This window comes from Cydia pomonella, chromosome 12 (genome assembly GCF_033807575.1).
Source record: "Cydia pomonella isolate Wapato2018A chromosome 12, ilCydPomo1, whole genome shotgun sequence".
In the NCBI taxonomy this organism is placed as follows: Eukaryota; Metazoa; Arthropoda; class Insecta; order Lepidoptera; family Tortricidae; genus Cydia; species Cydia pomonella.
Genome location: NC_084714.1, coordinates 3,954,847 through 3,978,704, shown reverse-complemented (window position 1 = coordinate 3,978,704; position 23,858 = coordinate 3,954,847). Strand labels below are relative to the sequence as shown.

Genomic DNA, 23,858 nt, shown 5'->3' with positions numbered 1-23,858 from the left:
CCTATTTTTCGCACTTGTATCGTAATGTACTATTAGTTTGTAAAGAAATAAAAGCAATTTATGTATTAACATAAAATTTTGACTAAGGAAATAAATTACGAGTATTTAGCCTCAAATTCTCGCTTTTAATTTTCAAAATCGAAATTGATCGTCCGGATTACAAGGATCACCGGATTAGAGAGGGTTCGGATTAGCGAGTTCTACTTCTAAGTTACGAAAGTGCTACGAATAATTTTCTCTACATTGTCGTTTCCTTGCTACGCACTGTATCGTGTAGCGCTACGAAAAATGCAGCGTAGTAAAAAGATGGCTCCTAGAGCTTGAGGCATATTCCGATTGTAATAACCAGGTTATATAAGGTTATACATTTGATGAACGTTTCGCGAAGTGAAGCTAATAGAAACTACTTAATTTATTGAATACCAGATATGTTTTTAGGATAATGCTTGAAATTTCACGACTCCCTGCTGGTGCAATAAAAAGTTATCGTCGAAGGCATTTATAACGTATTAAAAATATCGCTTTTTACAGCTAAACCTAAAAGTCATGATCTTAATGAGCGACCTTTGCCCCTTACCCCAAAAATATCGGTACTTAATTCACGAAACCCTTTTACGTTTCAAGTACTTTCATAGTTGCATTCTGATTACCTTTTTTAACGAGCCTATAAAGTGTCCCACTGGTGGGGAAAGGCCTCCCCACTAGACTTACAATCTTCCCGAGTAACGAGCATCCATCCAGTTGCTGTGAAGGACTCCATTTTATCCAAGACAAAACTTATCCTAGCTTAGCTTGCTTACAAAGCTGTAGGCCCCGGGTTCGAATCTTGGCAAGGACATTTATCGTCAGGTCATCACGAATGTTTTGTTTCGAGTTATCGATGTTATGTACTTATATGTATTTTTGTCGCTTGCTTTCGTAAACACTTGTATTTCAATGTCTTTCATTATGTAGCAGTCACATAAACTACTGAGTTGTTCGAAAACCATACACAACTACGATACGAAACCTTTGCTGGCTTTAGCTAAGTTTTTTACAAGTGCCTATTACTTTCGTAAGAAATATTGTGTCGGGTTTTCTGTACCTATTTATTCGTTCATCCTACGAATCGGTCTGAAGAAAAAATGAAAAGGGAAATGTGGAAGACAAATGTCGTCATGGTGACGGATTAACGGATATTCGAAACACGTGGAAATTGTACAGGGTGTATCCAAATGGGGCAGTGAGAAAAATATTTATGATAATAATCCAGTAACTTTATACATTTAGCGTTTACATCCGGATTTGACATCCGGTAGGTCTGATTTTTAACAGACTTGCTTATGATGTTGGCCCAATGAATAATCCAACTTTGTGATCCCGAACGCCGAACGCAACTTTGTAAAAAATGGAAAAACCGCAAAACTCGTGTCTCAATTCAATATGCCTGTGTTTGTATTTGTTTAAGCGACATTTTTTATTCATACAAAATGCTATATGAAAACATACCAAAACACATAAGGAACAAGTATGCTAAGATTCATGCTCTTAGATCGCTGTGTCTGATACAAATACCTACTCTTAGACCACGGGCTGGACGCACGCGGCCTTAACACATAAAATGAATAGAGTACGTCTAAGGGTGGTATTCCACTTGTCCAATATCTTGGTCCAATGTGCATTGCGTCTCACTCTCTCATCAAGCAAAATATGAGATGTAAACGTTGGACTAAAACATTCGATAGATGGAACACCATAAGGTCTGCCTCGACTTTGAGATGCCGTCCGGCACTAGAACTCTATTATATTGGGACTCCTTTATGATTTTTATATTTAGCTTAAAGATAATTTGAAATAGAGTAAATTTGCTGCCATCTTTAGACACATGATTAAAACTTTGATCCTTATTATTTCACTGATATGTATTAAATTTGTTAAATATCAAAAAGTGGCGCCATCTTACCGGGCAAAACCCAACGGTTGTGGGGCCGTCGCTCGAAACGATGCCGTCATACCTTTGGCATTTGATCTATGAGATGGCGCCACTTTTTGATACTTAACAAATTAAACACATATCAGTGAAAGGATAAGCATTAAAGTCACATGGCTTTCTAATAGTTTCAATCACGTGTCGAAAGATGGCACTACTATGGCTACAAATTTTTCTTTTACAATCCACGTCTATTTCAAATTCTCTTTGATTAGACTTGACCTATTTGTAACATACATCTAAAACTAGGACTAAATAATTAAGAGTCAGACCAAGACAAGTCTGCAACGATTTTGGTAGCACACTCAGTGCAAGTGTTATTTACACATCATAATTTCATAGAAGTTTGACGTTTAAAGCAACACTTGCACTGCGAGTGCTATCAAGATCGTTGCACACTTGACTTGGTCTGACTCTAATGTGTTTACTGTATCATAAAGCAATATTGTTTTTGTTACAGGTAAGAAAAAATCTTTACAAAATTACCTCTCACTTCAAAACCTAAGAGTTGGTAAGTGGAATTTATTCTAAGTTCTCGTTAAGTGTAATGTAAATTTCTTATGAGAAAATAAATTTCTTTAACCCGAATTTAACTCTGAAACATGGGTAATTTATCTACAAGGAACGTTACTAGTTCAATACTCAATACTCAATACATTTATTGCACATAATGGTTAAATACAGGTGGTAATCTTAATTTTATGTTCTCACATTATGTACCCTTAACCTTACCGTAACCTTTTCAAAACAATTTACAATAATTATTAGGTAAACATGTTAAAAATGAATGGGGAAACTCTCAACTATTAACGAATCAAGTAAAAATTTAATATAACGGTTCCTTTTTACCATGTTTGGTACGGAACCCTAATAATCGAGTTTAGAAGCGTCCATAACTATAATATGTTCAGTTTAAAAAATTCAATTAAATTAATTAAATTTGTTGTTAAATGAGCGATACTAACCCATGTGTGTAACTATAATAACATGCGCTTGTTGAAAAAGTATTATTTATACAGTAAATCCCGCACTGAAATTTAAATTGTTCAAACCCACAGCTAACAAAACGTTTAAAGGGTTATTTCAAACACTAACAATGTCTGGTTTGTTTTAATTTCACTCTCCAGTGGTCTATAGTTTATTACTACGCAGTTTTAAATATCGTAGTTTTACTTTGTTTTATAAGATGTAGTGATAGCTATATGTTCATTAACAACGAATTAATATAATCAATTTGAGAAAGTATACTCTGGCAAATCCACTTCGCCAGTAGAAAAAGCGGGAAATTCATATTTTCTATTTGAGTATAACCCTTCACGCCTATATTTTTTAAACCTTTTTCTACTGACCGAAATGGCTTGCCAAACTACGAAGTTCGCTACCCGTGTACAAACGCGAATTTTCTGAAGATTTGCAGTTATAGGAGTTTCTTTTTGTGTGACAAATGGTCAAAAATATACCCACAAAAGTAAGCCGCGGTTTTAAACGCCGAAATAAAAATTCTAATACACGAAAAAAATGCGTTTGTACAGGACAGCCCGCGGAACGCTTCTCTAAAAGAGATTAATTGGCAAAAAAAGTATTATTTATTAATTTATATTTAATGCATTATTGCCTGTAACAGTTTTAAGAACATAGTGAAATCTTTGTGACTGCTGGTGAAATCTTTAGCAACGTACTTTAATACCTACATGAATAAATACATAATCATCCCCAAAATTTTCCTTCCTGTATAACGTCTGGCTATTTCTACAGTATCTCTAAGTCGGTCTTACGAACCTAATGAAAGAACCGAGCAAAATTACACGCTACTCGCAAATAACACTCCACTTTCATACGTTCTCAAAGGACAAAAATCTCGTGATACGTATAGTTTTGTTTGTCAATTAGTTCGTATTCATCCTTCCTCTCATCCCCCCTTTAGCAGACGCTCCAGTTCCCCGAGAAAAGAAACGAAGCTATGAGTGTTTGAAAATGAGACGAAACAGTTCGAGAAAATTTGTTCTCCTTTTTTTGTTCGTCTTGGTTGGGAGCACTACCGTGCTCCGAGATATCATCAGAATAGCAAAGAGCTAAGTAACTCATCATCATCATATCAGCCCTTTCTCGCCCTATGCTGAGCATAGGCCTCTATTCTAGTACGCCACTTGTCCCTTGCAATCTTCCGAATGTCGTCCACCCATCTAGCCAACGGACGCCAGGGGCATCTGTTATCCGAAAGCAGCCACCACTCCGTTAACATTTTCGTCCACCTGCCATCACTCTGCCTACCCCTTACGCAACCCAACGCCTCCCAACTCCACTTTAATTTGGTAATGATGCAACCCACGTCTTGCACCTTGGTGCGGCGACCGATCTCGACATTCCTTACTCGATCTTGAAGCTTCACACCGAGCATGGCGTCAAAATTTCCTAAACCGTTGGGAATTATTACAAGAATATTCAAAAACTTATTTTTGTGCAATTTAGATGAAAATTGTTTTTTTAAATATATAATGGACATTTAAGCTCATTTTAGTTACAGTGTTTTTTGTCAGGCGTACGATAATATTAACACTCAAATACGTAATTCTCTTCCACTCACTTGCCAGGCCTGCCCTTTAGTCCTCCCTCCAGTCCTTCCTCAAGTCCTCAGTAGCCGACTGGCCCGCCGGGGAGCGGCCGTGTCGCCCGGGCGCGCGCTGTGTTCATTTAGCTTAGTTTTTACGTATTTTTGAATGGACTTTTACACATAGACATTGTCGATAAGGTATGCTTGTATTAAATAATGGTGACAGTTTTGTATAGATTTTTTTATACATTGAAAATCGGTGAGGCAACATGCTTTTTGAGAGGAAATTTTTTAATCTTCAAATTGATTTCAGAGCTGAATCTAAATTTGGAATAAGAAATTGAGCATTCTTATATGTATTCGATAACCTACAAATGCATGTCTTAAATGGTGGTAACAGTTTTGTATATAAAATTATAAATATTCGTTAAGGAAAATCGGTGAGGCAACATGCTTTTTGGAAAGAAAAGTTTTAATTTTCAGACTGATTTCACACACGTTTAATTTTGGAATGTGAATGGAGCTTTCTTAGTAATATATCTTTTTAAATTGCTCAACGATGGATCTTAAATACTGAACGCCTAAGTCAGATCACACTCGACTCTTCAAAATAAGTTATCAATAATACTTTGGGGCATTTCAGTTTAAAATTTAAAATCACATTAAACCTTGCGGATCATATACAGATAACATTAGTATAACCTTTTATATAGGCCTCAATCGACGTTGTATATAAGTACGCGTTATGATATTTAGTTTATCGTGAACAGATTAAAACAATAATAGTATATAACTACATACGGTAGCCGTTCTATTTAATTTAGATCCAGATCACTAGATGCGAGTAATTTGTTACATATTTTGACTTTGTATTTAGGCTATTTAATGATTCTCAAGTAGGAATATTTAGGTAATAATCTGTTATTCATTCATCTTTATTGCACCTATAAACGTCGCTAGGGATCTCATAGATACTATTGTCACTGACAACGTATGAAATGGTTCTGAAATTAAATTCCTTGACCGTACATCAAGACCCAAGGCATCAGCCCTTTGAGAAAAAATCCACCAACTAACCAGTAACCAGTTTTCAGTACCTACCATAAAATATGTACCATCCAGCTGTGGTCCAAAACGATCTCGAATACTTTCATTCAGGTGTAAATATCATTTAAGATAATGTCGCAGGAAGAAAAAAACCCAGAAAAAAAGAAGATTAATGTATACTGTACGGATGTAGTACTGGGGGCCTACCGCGAAAAACTAAATTCGCAAATTGCGAGGATCTTGCTCTTTTACTCTCACTAAGACGTAATTAGAGTGACAGAGAAAAATGCCCGCAATTGGCGAACTTCGATTTTCGCGGTTATAGCCCTGGACTTGGACTATGGTCGGGTGGTTTTACAGAATGTACTACTCCTCAATGATGAAAACTTTTGATAAGCCTCTGAACTAACTCAATATATCATGAAACTTGTGTAGACGACTACTACTATTAGTTATATCGATCGTTATAAACTCACCCACACATGAATATGATAATTCACCTTTCCGAACCAGTGAAAATATCGATTAGAGGCCGGGAAATACACGTCAAGCGTGCACTGCCTTTGTCGTTTTAGCAGAATGCATGCCGGCGAACGAATCTGTCAACCTAGTTGATGTGACAAGTTACTATAAAGCTTTTGCCATCGATGAAATGAGTTTTATTTGAATTTGAACCTTGGTTGTCTGATAATAAACCTGTTTTTGTAATATATTTGATATTAAGCATGCATCAGGCACTTGTTGTGCACGTAAGGTCTTGTTGAACTAAGTATTGTAGTGGGGAGAGGGGTTTTGTCTTTGAGGAGGGGACTTTGGTCACTTTGTTCCTTGGGGTTGTATGGTCACTTTGTTCCTTTGTCGCGTATGTCGGCCAGAATTCACAAAATTAAATAATTTGCTAAATACGTTTTTAATAGTTTTTATAATGTCTCTGCTAGTAATGATTAGGTTCTTATTATAAGCTTGTTCCGCGGTTATTAAATAATATACCAACAATAGTTACGAAGCACTTTAAATGTTAGTACGCGAACTTCTCGAGAACACCCAACTAAATTCATATAGGCATCTTCGGAGTTAGACAGTAAAACATAGATGATAGTGGAATTGTTTTTGAAGTGGGAAAGTTACGGGAATGTTTCATGTAGATATTACATTGTTGGAAATGTAATTTGATATACGTAATCGAAAGGCGACGACTTGGAATTAGTATATTACATCTATTTCAGTTTATAATTTATATGTATGAAGTCGTGTGCCTCTTAAAAAAAAAACAAATAAAACAATATTTAATAAAATAATTTCGTTTGTTCCCTAGTTCAACTTTCTATGATAATATTTCTATTGTCTTTACCGCGATAGTAAATCATAAAAAGTTCATGAAATAAAATTATTTAAACCATTGACATATATATCTAAGGTCGGGCCTTACGGGCACTAAGAATGGTGCTAGTTCAGTGGTGTCACTCACGAATTCGAGCCAATCGTGCAGTCTAACGCAACTAGTTGCGACCAATCGCGTTGTGGCGTTAGACTGCACGATTGGCTCGAATACGTGTGCGTGACACCGCTGTACTGGCCCCATTCTCATTGTCCGTAAGACCCATGCTTAGATATATATGTCTATGAATTAAACGGCTTTTAACGCGTATCATTATACAACTTTCGTGGTGGTGGTTCGTGGTACGAACGCCGTAAAGGGTTCGAAACGACGGGATGTATTTTAAATTCATTATACGCGATATAATCCGTCTAACTTTCTATGATTTTAAATTAATTGCTACATTGATAACGGCACTTGCATGTATACTCGTAGTTCCTATCATCCACGGTGACGCGCAGATGTGTCAAATCTAACCTTTATTAACCTGACTATACGAGTCAAGCCTCACATCGTCGTGAATGACATGAAGTATAAGAGTCGGGTAATAATAGGTTTGCTATCGACACACCACGTACATTACCTAGCCGTAAGTCCGCCGGCAGGTGTTGTGTCTATTTCCGGTTCCGGTGGAGCGTCCGCCGCGAGATCGCATCCGGTGTCATGGCCGACGCGACGCGATTTTATACGCGTCTGTGCTTTGTTGTTTATTGCAAAAGATTTTATTTGTTTTATTTTTCAAGCAGTAGGTTGTCGAGGCGGTTTCTTGATTTTTTTTTGTTACAATCAAACGAACGCCAAACTATTATGGCCCATATTCGAACAATGCTTATAAGATGTCACAGCGATACGATACCGACCTGCCAGTGTCAAAAGTGACATTAATACAACCAAAAACTCACTTCGAATTGGGCTGTATGTTCTATAAGATACAGTAAATTGCAAAAGAAAAACATAGAATTAAATAGTTGTAATTTATTTATTTATTTAAACTTTATTGCAAAAAAGAAAGCCTTACGGTACAAAAGGCGCACTTAATGCCATAAAGCTTTCTCTTCGAGTCAACCTATAAGTAAAGCAGAGACTGCGGGCGGTCCTACTTCAACAATTCCAAAAAAATATACTAGTTTCATATTTCTTAATTATGAATTATCTATTTTCTTCTTATCAACTCTTTATTGTACATAACACACAAAGATAAAAACATATGACACAGGATAGACAGATTAGGCATTACAAAGGCGAACTTATCTCTGCAAGGGATCTCTGCCTGTTAATTTGTATGACTGTCTATTCCATCAACAATGAAAGTTTGCATTTCCATATATAGAAGTCAACGACACAGATAATTACTATTACAAGAACCTTATCTCCTTGTAATAAAGTTAACGAATGGTCTGTGGTATAGATCCAACTGTCCTCCCACGCATTCTACTAAAAGTTCGCGTGTACACGTGACATAAGGGTGAACACTAATCGTTTAAATATCGATCCGATGATGCGAGTACTACCTAGCAGTTACTTAGCCTTATAGAAGCCGCTGGCGTCCGGTGGCGCGTTGGGTGGACGACATTCGGAAGATCCTTCGACTCAGTTCAAAGACGTGCTGTACGAATCGTCGACGATCCCAAACTCACAAGCGGTATTGAACCTTTAAGTCTAAGGAGAGACTTTGCCTCCTTATGTGTGTTCTACCGCTTGTACAATGGGCTGTGCTCTGAAGAATTGTTTGACATGATGCCCACGGCTACTTTCTATCACCGCACCGCCCGCCGTCGGCAGGGTGTTCATCCTCACACCCTAGAACCTAAATGGTCACGCACTGTGCGGTTTAAGAGGAACTTCGTCCCGCGCACGCTCCGGTTGTGGAATGAGCTACCTGCCGAGGTTTTCCCGAGGGTCTACAGTATGAGGTTCTTCAAAAAAGGAGTGTACAGATTTTTAAAGGGTCGGCACGCGCGGCCTCTGGAGTTGCAGGCGTCCATAGGCTACGGTGACTGCTTACCATCAGGCGGGCCGTATGCTTGCTTGCCACCGTCGTGGTATAAAAAAAAAAGATTGCTGGTCACTTCTGGATGAGATTAGCTCAGGACCGGCACAATTTAAGTGGCGTACTAAAAGAGAGGCCTATGCTCAGCAGTGGGCGATAAAGAGCTGATACGATGATGATGATTATGATGAGTTACTTAGCTCTTAAGTACACGCGAAGACGAACAAAAAAAAGGAGGGGCGTTTCGTCTTATTTCCAAACCGTCATAGCTACGTCCCAGATAACACCAGAGAGCTCAAATTCACAGGGTAAAATGTAATTAGGAATCTTTTCTCGGGGAACTGGGACGTTGCCTGCAGGAAAAGGGTCTCGCCCCCGCCCCGGGTCTTTCCTAGTGTAAAGGTTATCCATCGCAGCAAACGTGATGCGAACCTTTGCGTCGAGAGCGATGCGGGGTGGGTTTTTTGAATATTTTTTATTGATTAGGTTTAGTTTTATTTATAGTTAAGTTTGTTGATAGTTACTTCTTAGTTCTTAAGTATTTTTAAATTATGAAAGTACGAGCGAGGTGCGCGGACGAATGTCAAAATGAAACAAAAATGATATCACATGGTAGCGCTACGCCGTAGCAATGTACTATTTTCTGAATCGTAGCAGACTCCCGCGTTTGATTAACACGTAATCTAGCAAATTGAACCGTAACTGTTTAGAAATTCGTTCCAATTTCCATTGCTAGCGAATCACATGTTCAGTTGCCATCAGATAGGAGGCGGCAGAATATCGGGGCGGCCAAGGTGCTCACAAATATCTGATCAGCTAAAATGCGTGTTCAGATATTTTTGAGCACTTCAGCCGCTCCGATGTAACTGATGGTGACTGTACTAAGTAGTAATATTTAACATGACAATGAAGAATGAAAGAAATAATGGAAACTTAATGTAGAATTTGAAATGTACCTAACTAACTACGATTTATTGAACCACGCGGCCTATTCTAATTTCAAAAATTAAAACTTAATGTGATATTACGAGTAGTGCATCTTACTCGTGCTTATTAATGCGCGAGATGTACTGCGAGCAGTCAAATCAATATCAAGTCAAATTAAGATTTCCAAATTTCGAATAATTATCTAATTATATTTTACATCTACCTGTCCATTATCGTAAAAAGGTTCGGTGAGTAAAGTTGCCAGAGCTCAAGGAGTGTGCGGAGTGTTAGGGTCGGCAACGCGCATGTAACTCCTCTGGAGTTGCAGGTGTACATAAGTTACGGAGACTGCTTACCATCAGGCGGACCGTATGCTTGTTTGCCACCGACGTAGTGATATACATATATACATAATTATCTTTGCTACGTTACAATACTTACAATCACGTTGTTTAATATGTTCTATTTTAATTTAAATCTTTAGAAGAAATATTTATATTACAAAATACATTTTTGCATGGCTTATCACGGTGTTATTGAAGCATTATTTCTCTTTGAACAATTTTACTTCAAAGAAATCAACAAAATGGGATTACAAAAAATTGGATCGACAAATATTGACTGTTGAAACATAATCAGTCTCCGCTTCGTTATTTTATCGATATCTATATTATGTAACATCAGCGGAGAAATTTGGTTATTTATTACATTTTATGTTAGAACTAATTTAACGTACCTAATACTTATTCAAAACGTATAGTCTTTGCGAGAAAAGTAAATTCATTCAATGAAAACAAATATGTCTGAGAAAAAATATATGGTTTATAATTATACATATCAAATAATTATATTAAGAGTGAGCCTAAGAAATTAGAAGGAAACAGAAGTTATGGCGCGCCGCGCGAAACTGACGACCGACTGATATGACCGTCTCTTTTATCAATTACCCTGAAAATATACTTGAGAATATTTGAGTTAGGGCTTGTAGAATTAGAAGCTTAGCTCTACTATCTGATAACTTTTTGACAGTGCAAACCATTTTTTTTTTTTGATGGGATATATTGCTTCTTGTAGTAACGAAACGGCCAAGCCACATATTTTAACTAAGGTGTAGAGTTTGTGAAGTTAGGGCTTGTAGAGTTACAAGCTTGGCTCTACATAAGATCCGATAACTTTTGACAGTGCAAGCCTTATGGTCTCGTCTTGGCGACATTTTACATGAAAATAGGATAGGAATTTTGTTATCTGCCTCTATCATACGAATATGGCAGAGCGAAAACGATCTCAAATTTTACAATTTGTTAAGAGGGAAGAATCTAACGAAATAACCGTATTTTTTCTATGAAATTCCGTTTCGGGTGAAAACGTTACCACTTACTAAATCCTAACAAATCATTTTGATTTTGATGTCGATCGCTTCAGCATATATTTTAAGTTTATAGGTTTCGCTTTTATGAAAAAAATTTTTTTTTGTTGTTTTGAAAATTTTGAAAAAAATAGGAAAATTTATAAACCTAGTCTTTCATTGTGTCAATACCATACAAAAAAATCATGGAGAATATTTAGAAGTGGAAAAACGTTTTCTCTTTTTTGTGTGGTCGATCACGTGGGACTTCCCTCTTAAGGTGATCTTGGTTTTAGTTACCAAACATTTTTTACAAATTTACATATAATACAGTGAAATTAACATTAATTAAATTTGATTTTACCTAAGCTAATAACATCGGCCGCACACTAAACGCAGGCTGTATCTCGGGAACCGCGAAAATAAATTTCACTGAGAGATTTTAACTGAACTAAATGTGACGGCCGTTTCGAAATTCAAAAAGAATGAAAAATCTCAAAATCTTGATATTAGGCCTTATCTCTAAAGCCATAGCGCCATCGTCTCACAAGTTTTACAGCTTTGTTTCGGTATGAAGCTAATCAGGTTGAGTGCGGGTTTTAGATGCCCATAACGACGCATATTGGACGTAAAAATTTACCTCAATCCCACATAATTACGTGCGTTATGTACCTACCATAAACTCTTCCTTAGTACCGAAACTAGTTATTTTTTGTAAGTGAATTTTGTTCACACAAAATATGCGTACCATCAATTTTTACTGAAGACAGGAGGGGTAGGGTTACATTAGACAAAGAAATATTTCCCAATTATATGAACGTGGCTAACAACGGTTTACTTTTTGAATCAGGATTTACCAGTCTTAGAGTCAATTTCTCAACTTTTCAGATTCAGCTATTCCATCTGTCCCCACCCCACTTAACAATACTTAAACACCAGCAACACTAGAGGGGTTGCAAGAGCGTTGCTGGCCTTTAACATGGGAAGTACGCTCTTTTCTTGAAGGTCGTATGGGTCCGAAGATACCGCGGGCGACATTTTATTCTACAGTTTATCTGTATGTAAAAGTTTCCTAAACAAGTAAAATATGGTAAATATACCGCGAAACGCTTCACGTAATAAACTGCACAAAATTAAAAGCTTAATTCATTTTTTTTCTGCCATAAGAAGTTTTGCTTCAAAGCGGTAGCCTTACCATGACTGACTTAGCAGTGTCAAACTGACATATTCGCTAACGTCTGCATAACTTACTTTACAGTACATATGGGGCTACTTTATAGCACTAGTGCGAGAAGTAGCATATTACGTTACTGTGTCGAACATTTAAAGGGCCATATGTACTGTAAAACGTACTGTAATGTACTGTAATGTACTATTCTATACAACTCGCTCGCACTATATGCGAGTACGAGCGAGATGCACAGAAAGTAATATACCAGTGTCAAACTGGTGGTAGCCGTATAGGGCACGGAAAATTTCCATGTCGTTAGAAGGCTCTACGGAAACCACCGGGAACCAATCACGCTAAGTGCGAGGTTAGGTAATGACGTAGACGCGAACGTGACGTCAGACCGTAAACTACTTGATATACGTTAACCGACGTACTGTAAACGTCTTTTAACTGAATTTTTACTAGCCAATTTGTCACGTGAAGGCGTAGTAAACTATGTAAAACATGACTTACGTTTTTTTTTTATAATTTTAAACATACACGCAAACGTTTCTTAAAATTATCAACAATTTAGGCGCCATTAATTTAATACGTAAGATGATTTTTGCCAGTTTATGACACCCCACCTCTTTATAAAAAAAAGAATAGGTCGACCCCCTCCCCCCTAACTCTATTACGTAAGAATATAAAAGAAAAATGAATACATGCCTCGTTAGTCTTAGCGTCTATTAAAAAAAAAACATTTTGGAACGTTTATTTGTTCCTACAAAGGTTCTGGAGCCCTTCTAAGCTAACTATCGTGTTTGATAGCATAGAGTGTAGAAGTATTATTTTAAACGTCATAGAAATTTGAAAGTTTTCGCATCTTTGTGATCTTACGTAAGAACTATGAAAACTCTTTCCCACCGCATTGTAAGAAAAAATAAGACATGTGCGACCCCCCTCCCCCTCTAAACCGTCTTACGTAATAAACGAATGGCGCCTTACCGCAGTAAAAAATATTGTCAACATATGCCTACTTATTATAGTTTCGCCGTCCCTGATTTTACTTGTATAAAGCATAAATACTAGTATAATAGGTACCAAATCAAGTGTTTTGTCTGCTAACTGTTTGTAACGACGCAAAATGGAACGATTATGTACGTTTGTTGTATCTGTTCAAATATACATGAATGGTTTAACGTAGTTGGTGAAATATCACGGCAATTTCAAATATTAATTACTACGATTGAAATGAGCGGGTGTAATTTTCAACCAAGGTTAAAACTAATTAATATTTGATTTGATGTGAGTTTTGTTTGATGTTATTTTCGAAGGGCTTCTTACTCCCTGTATTATATTTCCAACTTATTTTTCACAAGAGAGACTTAGATTGACTAGCTTATTAGGATTTCGATTTTCATTTTGTTTTGACACGACTCAAAGTAGTATCAAAACATGTAGACGGAATCAGCTCCAGTCATTATAAACGTCCGTCCCGAAACCCCAGCATTAAAAACCATCGCTCAAGACTGTCAAGCCCCCGACCGCCATCGCTTACGTTGATCGCACGATATTCATCTAATCATATCTTACCCGTAAAAGGTTGCCCGCGACTGTTGTCGTGTCTTTTCCTATCCTAAAACTCTTAATATTATTTACTTCAACGATAGGTCACATATGTTATTATGATTTAGAATATTGCTAGTTACAAAAGAAAAAGACTGAATCAGCCTCGGGCATTATAAACGTCTCGAAACCCCAGCATTAGAAACCATCGCTCAGACTGTCAAGCCCCCGACCGCCATCGCTTACGTCGATCGCACGATATTCATCTCTTACCCGTAAAAGGCTGCCCGCGACTGTTGTCGTGTCCCTTCCTAAACTAATTGAGGAAGGGTTGCGGCTTTGAATTTGTTAAACAAATACCACTTTATTCATAAAACTTAGCCCATCTCTGTTTATATGTTGTCTCCGAACTGTGTAGCATAATGCTGAGCTTGAACCTTTTTGCTGCTTAACAAAATACAATTGTTTTATTTCTTTCTTTTTTTCTTTCTTTCGATTTGACGTTTATGATGAATAACACAATATTGGATATTATTCGTTTCTGTAGGTCAGGAGTTGTCAACCTGTTAAGCGTCCTTTTAAGGGCGTAGCAAAGCTTAGATTTTTATTTTGTTATATCTAAAGGTAGGCATATTATTAAACATATTATTTACCATGTAATTGGATGATTATAACACTACAGGGTCACAACAAAAAAAAATAACAAAGATTTATTACTTTACTTATTGTTGATATTTTTTTCTGTTTCTGTATCAACTCCAAAGGTACCTTGTACTTCGAAGATTATACGTTTAATTTAATTTAAACGATAGCAGTTTTAATTTTTTATGTAATTTAGTAAAAGACTTATCAGTAAGAAAAATGTTCCTAAAACATTTTTGTTAACGTTTTTGGACCACCCTGTATAAGCTGAACGTAACGTGAGATTCCTTTTAGAAAGCGTAATAAAAGAGCTTCTTATATTTAGTGGTGTACGAATAATGCTACGCATTTGTGCAGAAATAACAGCGTCCAAGGCTTACAATATATTCGTATATTCCGTATTTCAGTACAATATACGTATGTACATAACATTTTTCTTGTACTTTATCTGATGAAAAGTATTTTGCTTTACTTAGATGACTGTCCAAATTTACAAACGGCAAGCTTCTCCTTAAACACTGTGAGATTTTCCAAATGGTTATTTCTTAATGTTCAATAAATGCCTAAACAAAATAAATGTGACGTTCCATGAGAAAAGATACCTTATGGCGGTTGGCGCTTACGTCGCGTAGCACCGCCATATGGTAGGTACCCGTACTCGTGAGACGTCACAAATGTTTGGGGGCAATCTAACACAGTACCCCTAGTGTAAATTTATTCGATAGCGTGACGTGACGTACGCGTTTGCGTTAAGAGCAATTCCTAGCTGAGCAACTTTTCAAATCTCGAATTTTTGAAGCTATGTTTCTGTCGCGCTGCGGTGGGCGGGAGCCGGAGCTATCTAAGTGTGAGTGCGCGCACACAGACGCGAGACTCGTGCGCTCGCTCATTGTCATTGCGCGCCGTTCCGTCGACATCGCCCGCGAGCCAGACGGAATTTATTCTGCGCTGCCCGACGCAAGTTGTTTTTGTTGTTACCACGTAATATTATTTTTCATTTTTATATTATACTGTATCTATTACACCCTAATACCAAACACCCTATCACCTGTACTAAATGTATTTTACACCTATGATGACAAAATAATAAATGATTGATTGATATTAATTACCATATAGGTAAAAACTGCAAAAAATAATGATGTCTCAGCTTCGGTTGTCGTCGTACAGTCAAGTGCAAAAATATGTATCGAAAGAATCGTCTCATAAATATGGTACTACGCTCTTATTACACTGGAATAAGATGCTATGGGACATATTTTTGAGTAAGATGTGTACACCCATATTTTTACACTTGACTGTACCTATCCGTATCAGTAAGTTGGGAGTGATCATGGTGTGTTGTGAAATTTTGTAAGTAGGTATAAATATACCTATGGTTAAACTACAATCTATTTAACTTGTAGTACGATGGGGCTAAACTTGGGCCGCCTTATTGAAGAACGTATCGCAATGACTATCTGGGTAAAGTATGTTGGGATAATGCCGGACAATTTTGGGACTAATTGAGAGAACTCGTGAAAAAATGTTTTTTCGAGATCTCAACACGTGACAGATTCTTGAAGGACGTAGCGAATCGTTAAATAATAACCGTAGATTCGGCCTGAATTTTGGTAATCTTCAATATAGAACGGTTTTAGTTTTGTACCTGTGTAAAGATGAGACATACTTTTTTTTAGGGTAACGAGTGTTTTGCCATCAAGAGAGAACATTGGATGCTGAAAAAAAGTTGCTTCTAATGGAAAGAGAATAAGGTATCACAAAGAAATAGGTCCGGTGTCTACCCTTTTGTATCCGATCTTAACCCTGATACAAAAATTGATAAAATTGTGGCTCTCAAACTTTGATACCTATGTCATAAGGCAATTTGATAAGTAAACAATGTGCTAAGAAACCTCTTATTGTAAGGTTTACCCGAAGTAATAAAAAAAAAACCACTAAAATAATAGATATGTTGCGAAGTTTTGACAATTTAAGATTTCGGGAACTGTACAGGTTTAGGGAAAGTGTAAATGTACTCGTATTGTTTATTGAATGGAATGTACTGGAAGATATTAAGTACTTAAGTAGGAGGGACAAAAATCAAAATAAAAAATAATCGTGCCCAGTCATTTTTAATGAAGGTCGCCAAAAAAATAAGAATCAAACTTAGAAATGTATGTATCCGAAACTAGCAATGTATGTATGCGTGCACATCTACATATGCATCCGTATGTGTAGGTACTTTATTGCGAAAAATTGCTCATTTATTTTACTCGATTTTGTTATAAATTTCAACATGTATCATCATCCCTATACAATATAAATACTCTTTATTGCACACTTCAATAAAAGAAAACAATACAAAAGAAAATTTAAAACCCATAAGCACAGGTAAACAACATGCGGTCTTATCGCTAAAAGGCAACCTTTGGGTTGCGGAAATTAAAAAAATACATTGTCAGTAACCGTCGCGCTGGTAGTGGTACTGGATAAAAATAATGGTACGAAAGTGTGATCAAGAAAACAATAAATGTGATAATTAAGGTCAGTAGGTAAATTGAAGAAAATTTAAAGTTTGATAATCACTGCTGTTTTTTAAATAGGTAGAGATCTGATTGTTTCTGGTCCGATCTTTCCTGGAAGGTCTGTTAACACAATTACAAAAACAAACACAGTTTCATCACAATACGCAAAATAAATTACAGAGCGAAGATCGGATAGAAGGAAGAATTCGCGAAATTTACCTTGCTCTCTGTGATTGCACATAGCACAAGCCCGACTCCCTGAGCGACGCGGGGACACTGACAGTCGAGGCGCAATGAAATGGCGTCTTACACAATGTTGCCAACATTAAAAAATAAAGCCAAATTAGGGGGAAATGAATGTCCTACGTTCTTCACCCGCATCCGGTATTTACCCAACATACCTTAATCGTTGAACCGCCGCATTTCAAAATGGCCCTTATTTTGATATCGGCTAGCCGTAATGTAATACGGCGGATTATACAATACGACTGCGATACTTATATATAAATCCCCTCGTCAATGTAATTTCATTAAATTTGCTATCTAGTGGCAAACATCAAAGTAGTTATCTTTTACTTGTGACACACAAGTGTGAGCAATGTAAAATACTATATATCTAAAAAAAAATTGCCTACTACGTAATAAAAGAAAACGTGATTATTAAATTATAATACGAAAGGTGGTCAAATCGCAAAATGCTGTCGTTTTATTTAAAATAATGAAATAATTAGACCAGTTCCGAAAGTACCGGGAAATCCCGGTTCTTTTAAACAGTACCGGTTCTGCAATCCCTAATAAGGATGTTATGCCCATCACTATTCCTTCTGTGTACGTATATTTAGAAACTGTCTCCGCCTCCAATTCGTGCGATAAGGACAACTGCAGCTCGGACCGAAATTCACTCGCAAAAAACTCAAAAATCGAGGTTTCGCTCTCGACTGTTTCCTCCTCCAAAACGCAACTAATCATTATGAAATTTTGGAAATTGCAAGAGGAAGAAATAATCTATGCCGCTATGTTTTGATTTTTTGGATATTTTTTGTCATATTTGTATACTGTGCCTTTTTTTACAGCCAATTCAATTTAGCCGTTTTTGCGATTTTCGAGGCGCTGTATCTTTCTTCAAAATAAAATAATCCAAAAAAGCAAAACATAGAGGCACAGATATTGATGATATTGATCTTATTTGAAAAAATCACTGCTCTAGGTTAAAAATCCAGGGAGGAATCAGTCGAGAGCGTTTGTATGGAAAAATCGCAACTAGGAATTCCTCTTAAGTCTCATTTTGTATGGGATTTTGAGTTTCCAAAGCGTCCCGCTTGGCGCGCTGTTTCTAAATCCCATACAAAATGAAACTTAACGCAAACGCGTACGCCACGTCACGCTATCGAATAAATTTACACTAGGGGCTCTGATCAATCTAGCCCCAAATTAAGCAAAGCTTGTATAGGTTTTGTATCTAAGCATATCGTCGCCTTACCAGGCTTACTAGACTAAGATAACATCCATAACACAGAAATAAATATTCATGATAAACACGAGTGAATGCCCTTCCCGGTATCCTTTTTTGTCAGTCGCAACAATAAATGTCATTCGTTTAATTTATTCCATTCGCGCCTGCTTCGGTGAACCGATCTTAGGTCCTACCGCGAACCACACGAACGAAGTTTTGCCTCTCTTACGCACTTGTAAATTCGTACGTAAGTGTGACAGAGAGGCAAAACTTCGTTCGTGATTCACGGTAGGCCATTTTTAGCGCGCTGAACTAACACTTTCCAACCAATTCCATTGGCCCATGCTCGCATTACTAAATAGAAAATTGTTTCCCAAGAAGTGACGTCACAAACCACGAGTGGACGTAGGCTTTCATTTAATATCCAAGGCCGCCTTATCAGCGCTATCAAATCTATCAATGTTCCAAATATAAGTGCACAAATTACGTAAGTTTTTTGTCAAAAATATCATTTTTGATACAAGTTCTTATGGCTGAGTGTTATTTTCTTTCAACAGGCACTGTAAAATCTTCGCTGGTCTCAGGTGTTGTCGAGGTGATAAATAAGAGTGGACTGTATAGTATAGACGCTGGTTTACTTCAAAAAATACAAGAATACAAAAAGTGGCAAAGTGAATAGTCGTTGGGGAATCGGACAACAACGGTAAGTTTTTAAAAGCTCTGTAAACTGTCAACGTTTTGAATATAAAATTGCCATAGTGAAATTAGAACATAGAGATATTGAATAACGATTGAATTTATACATTTCATTGAGTATTTTAATTAAAAAATATGCAATATGAATGAAATTAATTATAAGAATGTTTGGATACATTAAATTAAATTATATAATAAATTATTGATTTTTAATTGCAAACATTAATTACTTAACCTAACGAATAAAGGATCAAAAATGAGTCCATTTTTGAACGATTCGTAACATGCTCCCGGCCTTGAAGCAATCAAGCTTCAATTATGTGTCGACAGGAAGAGGACAGATGTTGTTGAAAGCCCGTCGGATGACTCCTCGCTTTGTCTTTATGTCTGCCACGCGTGCGACACCGTCACTGCCATGAATCACTCGGTCGACTCGACCGAGTTGCCAGAGGAGGGGAGGCAGAGTTCTATCCTTGACGACAACCAGACCGCCTTCCTGGAGTGCTCCTGCGGATGAATGCCATTTTGTCTTCTGTTGAAGCCAGAGGATGTACTCGTTGGAAAAACGGTGCCAGAATTGCTGTTTGAGCAGCTCAATGCGTTTCCAACGTTGGAGTGATGAAATCTTGGAAGCTGTGATCTGTGGGTGTGGCACGAAATTTGTGGATCGCCCTATGAGGAGGTGGGAAGGAGTTAGGGGGCAAAGGTCATTTGGGTCGTCTGACATTGGAGTCAGCGGCCTTGAGTTTAAAATTGCCTCAATCTGGATCAGCAGAGTAGACATCTCTTCGTATGTCATGTGTGTTTGGTCAAGTACCCGGCGGAGGTGATGTTTAACCGATTTTATGACAGATTCCCATAAACCGCCAAAGTGTGGTGCATAAGCCGGTATAAAAGAAAACTTGATACCTTCGGCGACCTCTGATGAGGACGATGCATTTAGAATTTTTGCGAATTCGTTACAAGTACCTTGAAAAGTCGTGCCATTATCAGAGAATATTGTCTGCGGCTTACCCCGGCGTGCAGTGAATCTGCGCAAGGCTGCAATGTAAGCCTCTTTTGTTAAATCCGAAACAAGTTCGAGGTGCACTGCTTTCGTTGCAAGGCACACAAACGCACAAATATATGCCTTAACAAGTACACTACCTCTGCCCTTTCGGTTGGATATCATGACTGGCCCAGCATAATCGACACCAGTCTCAAGGAATGGATATTCTAACATCACACGTTCTCTAGGTAAGTTACCCATTACGGGCTGTACGGTTTTTTCCGTTGAATCGCGTACACTTGATGCACTTATAAACTGTACTTTTTGCCAGATTTCTGCCACGGATAGCCCAATACTTGTGCCTGACGGTAGCAAGAAGAAGTTGAGGCCCTGCATGCAAGAACGTGAGGTGATAGAACCTGAATATCAGTCTGCATAGATGATGCTTGGAACTGAGCAACACCGGATGCTTAAGATCGTAATCGTAGCTCGAGTTGCTCAGTCTTCCCCCCACACGAATGAGATTACCATCACCGAGAAACGGAGAAAGAGACCGAAGGCTACCTTTTCGAGGTAACGGCTTCTTTGAAGTTAACAACTTAATCTCGGTAGGAAAAGAGTCTTCTTGAGCCCTACGCAAAAGAAAGTTAGAAGAGTATTCAAGTTCTTTGTGCGCAATAAAGCCAGTCTGTTTAGCTTTTTTCTTGCGACTATTGTTAATGAACCTAAAAACATAAGCCATGATACGTTTGAGTTTAGTGTAACTTGACGAGTCTTTTATTAATTTACTAAATATGTTTTCAGGTGGTTGATTGACAACAAGAGATCGCTCTACCATTTCGGGTAGATTACCGTCGGATTTCTTGTTTGGATTGCTTGGCCACTGCATCTGATCTGACCGAATGAATTGTGGACCTGACCACCATAGAGAAGCTTGACCTAACTGATCAGCGCTGAGACCACGGGAAACTAAATCTGCAGGATTTTCTTTTGACGGTACATAACGCCACTGACAGCCGACTGTACGCTCCTGAATTTCGCTTACCCTGTGGCGTACAAACGTCTTTAGATTGAGAGGGTTTGCAGCTATCCACCCTAATGTAATTGTGGAATCAGACCAAAACACGCAGTGATCTATGTCTAAGGTGAGTGATGAAGACACCTTTGTATAAAGCTTTGCGCCAAGCAAAGCTCCACTCAATTCTAATCGCGGTATTGTAGCCTGTGGCTTAATAGGAGCAATTTTGCTCTTGGACGCTAAGAGACGGACACTGACTATCCCGTCATTGCCTACACTACGTACATAAATGCACGCACCATATGCTTTTTCACTGGCGTCTGTGAATATATGAAGTGAGACTTCGGCAGGATTTGGTAATTTAATACATCTCGGAATTGACAAATTGTTCAAATATGGCAGTGTATGCGCAAAATGAACCCACGCGTCTTTAATTGAATCAGGAATTTCCCCATCCCATGAACATTTCCTAATCCATAGCTGCTGCATAATGATTTTTGCTTCTACTATACATGGAGCGACCAGACCAAGTGGATCGAACACCTGTGAAATCGTCGATAAAATTGACCTTTTATTAATTTTACTTTGCGTATTAACGTTGATGGAAAACGTCAGTTTATCTTGGAAACATGACCAATTCAAACCAAGAGTCTTGGATGACTCTTCAATGCTAAGGTCTACAATCTCAGAACTACTAGCATCTTGATCAACTGCAAGCAAGATGTCTTTATTATTTGAATGCCACTTGCGTAAATGAAACTTTGCTGACTCCAACTCATGTGTAACATTATGGCATAATGCAATAGTTTCATCAACCGTGTCTCTGCCTGACAAAAAATCATCAACATAAAAATCGTGACAAATTGCATGTTTGACATTTACGTCATTTGAATCGTACCCTAATTGAGTGAGACACCTGGTCGCAAGAAAAGGTGCACTAGCTGTGCCATATGTTACTGTATTTAACGTGAATATCGCGATTGGCTGCGAAGGGTGCCACCGCCACAGTATCTTCTGAAGAGACCGCTGTGAATCCTCGATTAGTATCTGCCGGTACATTTTTTCGACATCAGCGGTCACTACATAGTTATGCTGACGAAATCGCATGAGTATAGACTGCAAATCGTCTTGAATAGTTGGCCCTACGTTTTGAATATCGTTGAACGATTTGCCTGAGGTTGTAGGGGAGGAACCATTGAATACGACCCTCAACTTTGTCGTGGTGGAGTCCCTGAGTACCCCATGGTGTGGCAAAAAACACGACACTTCACACTCATTACCTATGCTCTTACTCATGTGACCCAAACTTTCGTATTCCTTTAAAAAGTCAACATAAAGATTTTTTAAGGTTGGATTACGTTCTAAACGTCGTTCCATTGACAGAAAAGTAGCCAAGGCACGCTGATATGAGTCCCCCAGAACCTCAGGCGACTCCTTCAACGGCATGGAAACTATAAATCTACCGTCAGCATCACGTGTCGTAGTTTTTTGAAAATGTTCCTCGCAAGCGTTTTCTTCTGACGTGAGCTTGTGCCTAGGTGCAATTGAGTCTAACTCCCAAAATCTTGAGATGTCAACTTTTGAATCTGAGGGTATTTCATGCGTGAACATACACGTCTGTGGCACGTTCACTTTAGGCTGAAGGATTGATCCACACACCAGCCACCCCAACTTTGTTTCCCGAAGAGTGGGCTGATTTTTACCTAACTCGATTTTCCTCAAACCTAGCACATCCCAAAATATCTCTGCACCTACTAAAATGTCTATAGACGATGGTTCATTAAATGATGGATCCGCTAACTGAATCCCTGTCGGCAATTGAATATTTTGAGTGTGTATATATGTGTGCGGAACATGTGAAGTGATAACTGGAGTGACGGAACAATTAACGTCTGCCATGTAGTTCCCATCGAATGAATGAATTTGAATGACACATTCCTGCGACGTACTAGATGTGTGATTCATGATACCAGTCACATTGGAACGGCTTGGATAGGTGCGCAGCTTGAGTTTATTACACAAATCGGTTGTGATAAAGTTTAGAGTACTTCCATTGTCTAAGAAAATACGTGCTGTCTGTAGCTCGCCCTTACTGTCAACTACCTTTACAATAGCTGTGGATAACAGCTTTTGCTTGGATTGAGGGCTACAGACTGACACTGATTGATCAGCAACTACTGCAATATTGCTAGGAATATCTGACCTTGAGTTTGTCCCCTGCATTGGCTCTGTGTGAATTAGTGTGTGATGCTTTCTATTGCAATATTTACAATGCGATAACCGGCACTGAAATTCTGAATGCCCGTGGCAAAGGCAATTCAGACAAACTTTAAACAATCTCGCCTTGCTCAGGCGTGCCTCAACCGGAAGCTTCCTAAAGGAATGGCAACTATATAAATGGTGCTTATTTTTACACATTGGGCATACATTCGAGTAGGGACGGCCTGCGGTCGGCATCAAAGGATGCACTGGCAACAAAACTTTTGGACTTTGAGTGAACTTGTGATGATGATGATGATGATTCATTTTTATGCCTCTTTAATTGCATTTCTTCAAGACTTTCTAAAAAGTCAGCTCTCTGCAACAAAAACGTCTTGAAAAATTCCAGAGTTGGAACCGTAGACTCCG

The 23,858-nt window shown here is 38.0% G+C and overlaps 1 protein-coding gene across 3 annotated transcripts in view; it reads left to right on the top strand.

Moving 5' to 3' along the window:
* LOC133523339 (E3 ubiquitin-protein ligase znrf2) overlaps positions 1-23,858 on the top strand; it is a 261,718-nt gene that overhangs the window by 189,396 nt on the left and 48,464 nt on the right. The window contains exon 1 of one of the 3 annotated variants that reach the window (XM_061858861.1): positions 4,407-4,718. The exons of the other annotated variants lie outside the window; for them this stretch is intronic. The gene's annotated coding sequence lies outside the window, so the exon portion shown is untranslated. Of the gene's footprint in view, positions 1-4,406; positions 4,719-23,858 lie in introns of those variants that run through there. 3 annotated transcript variants of the gene reach the window in all.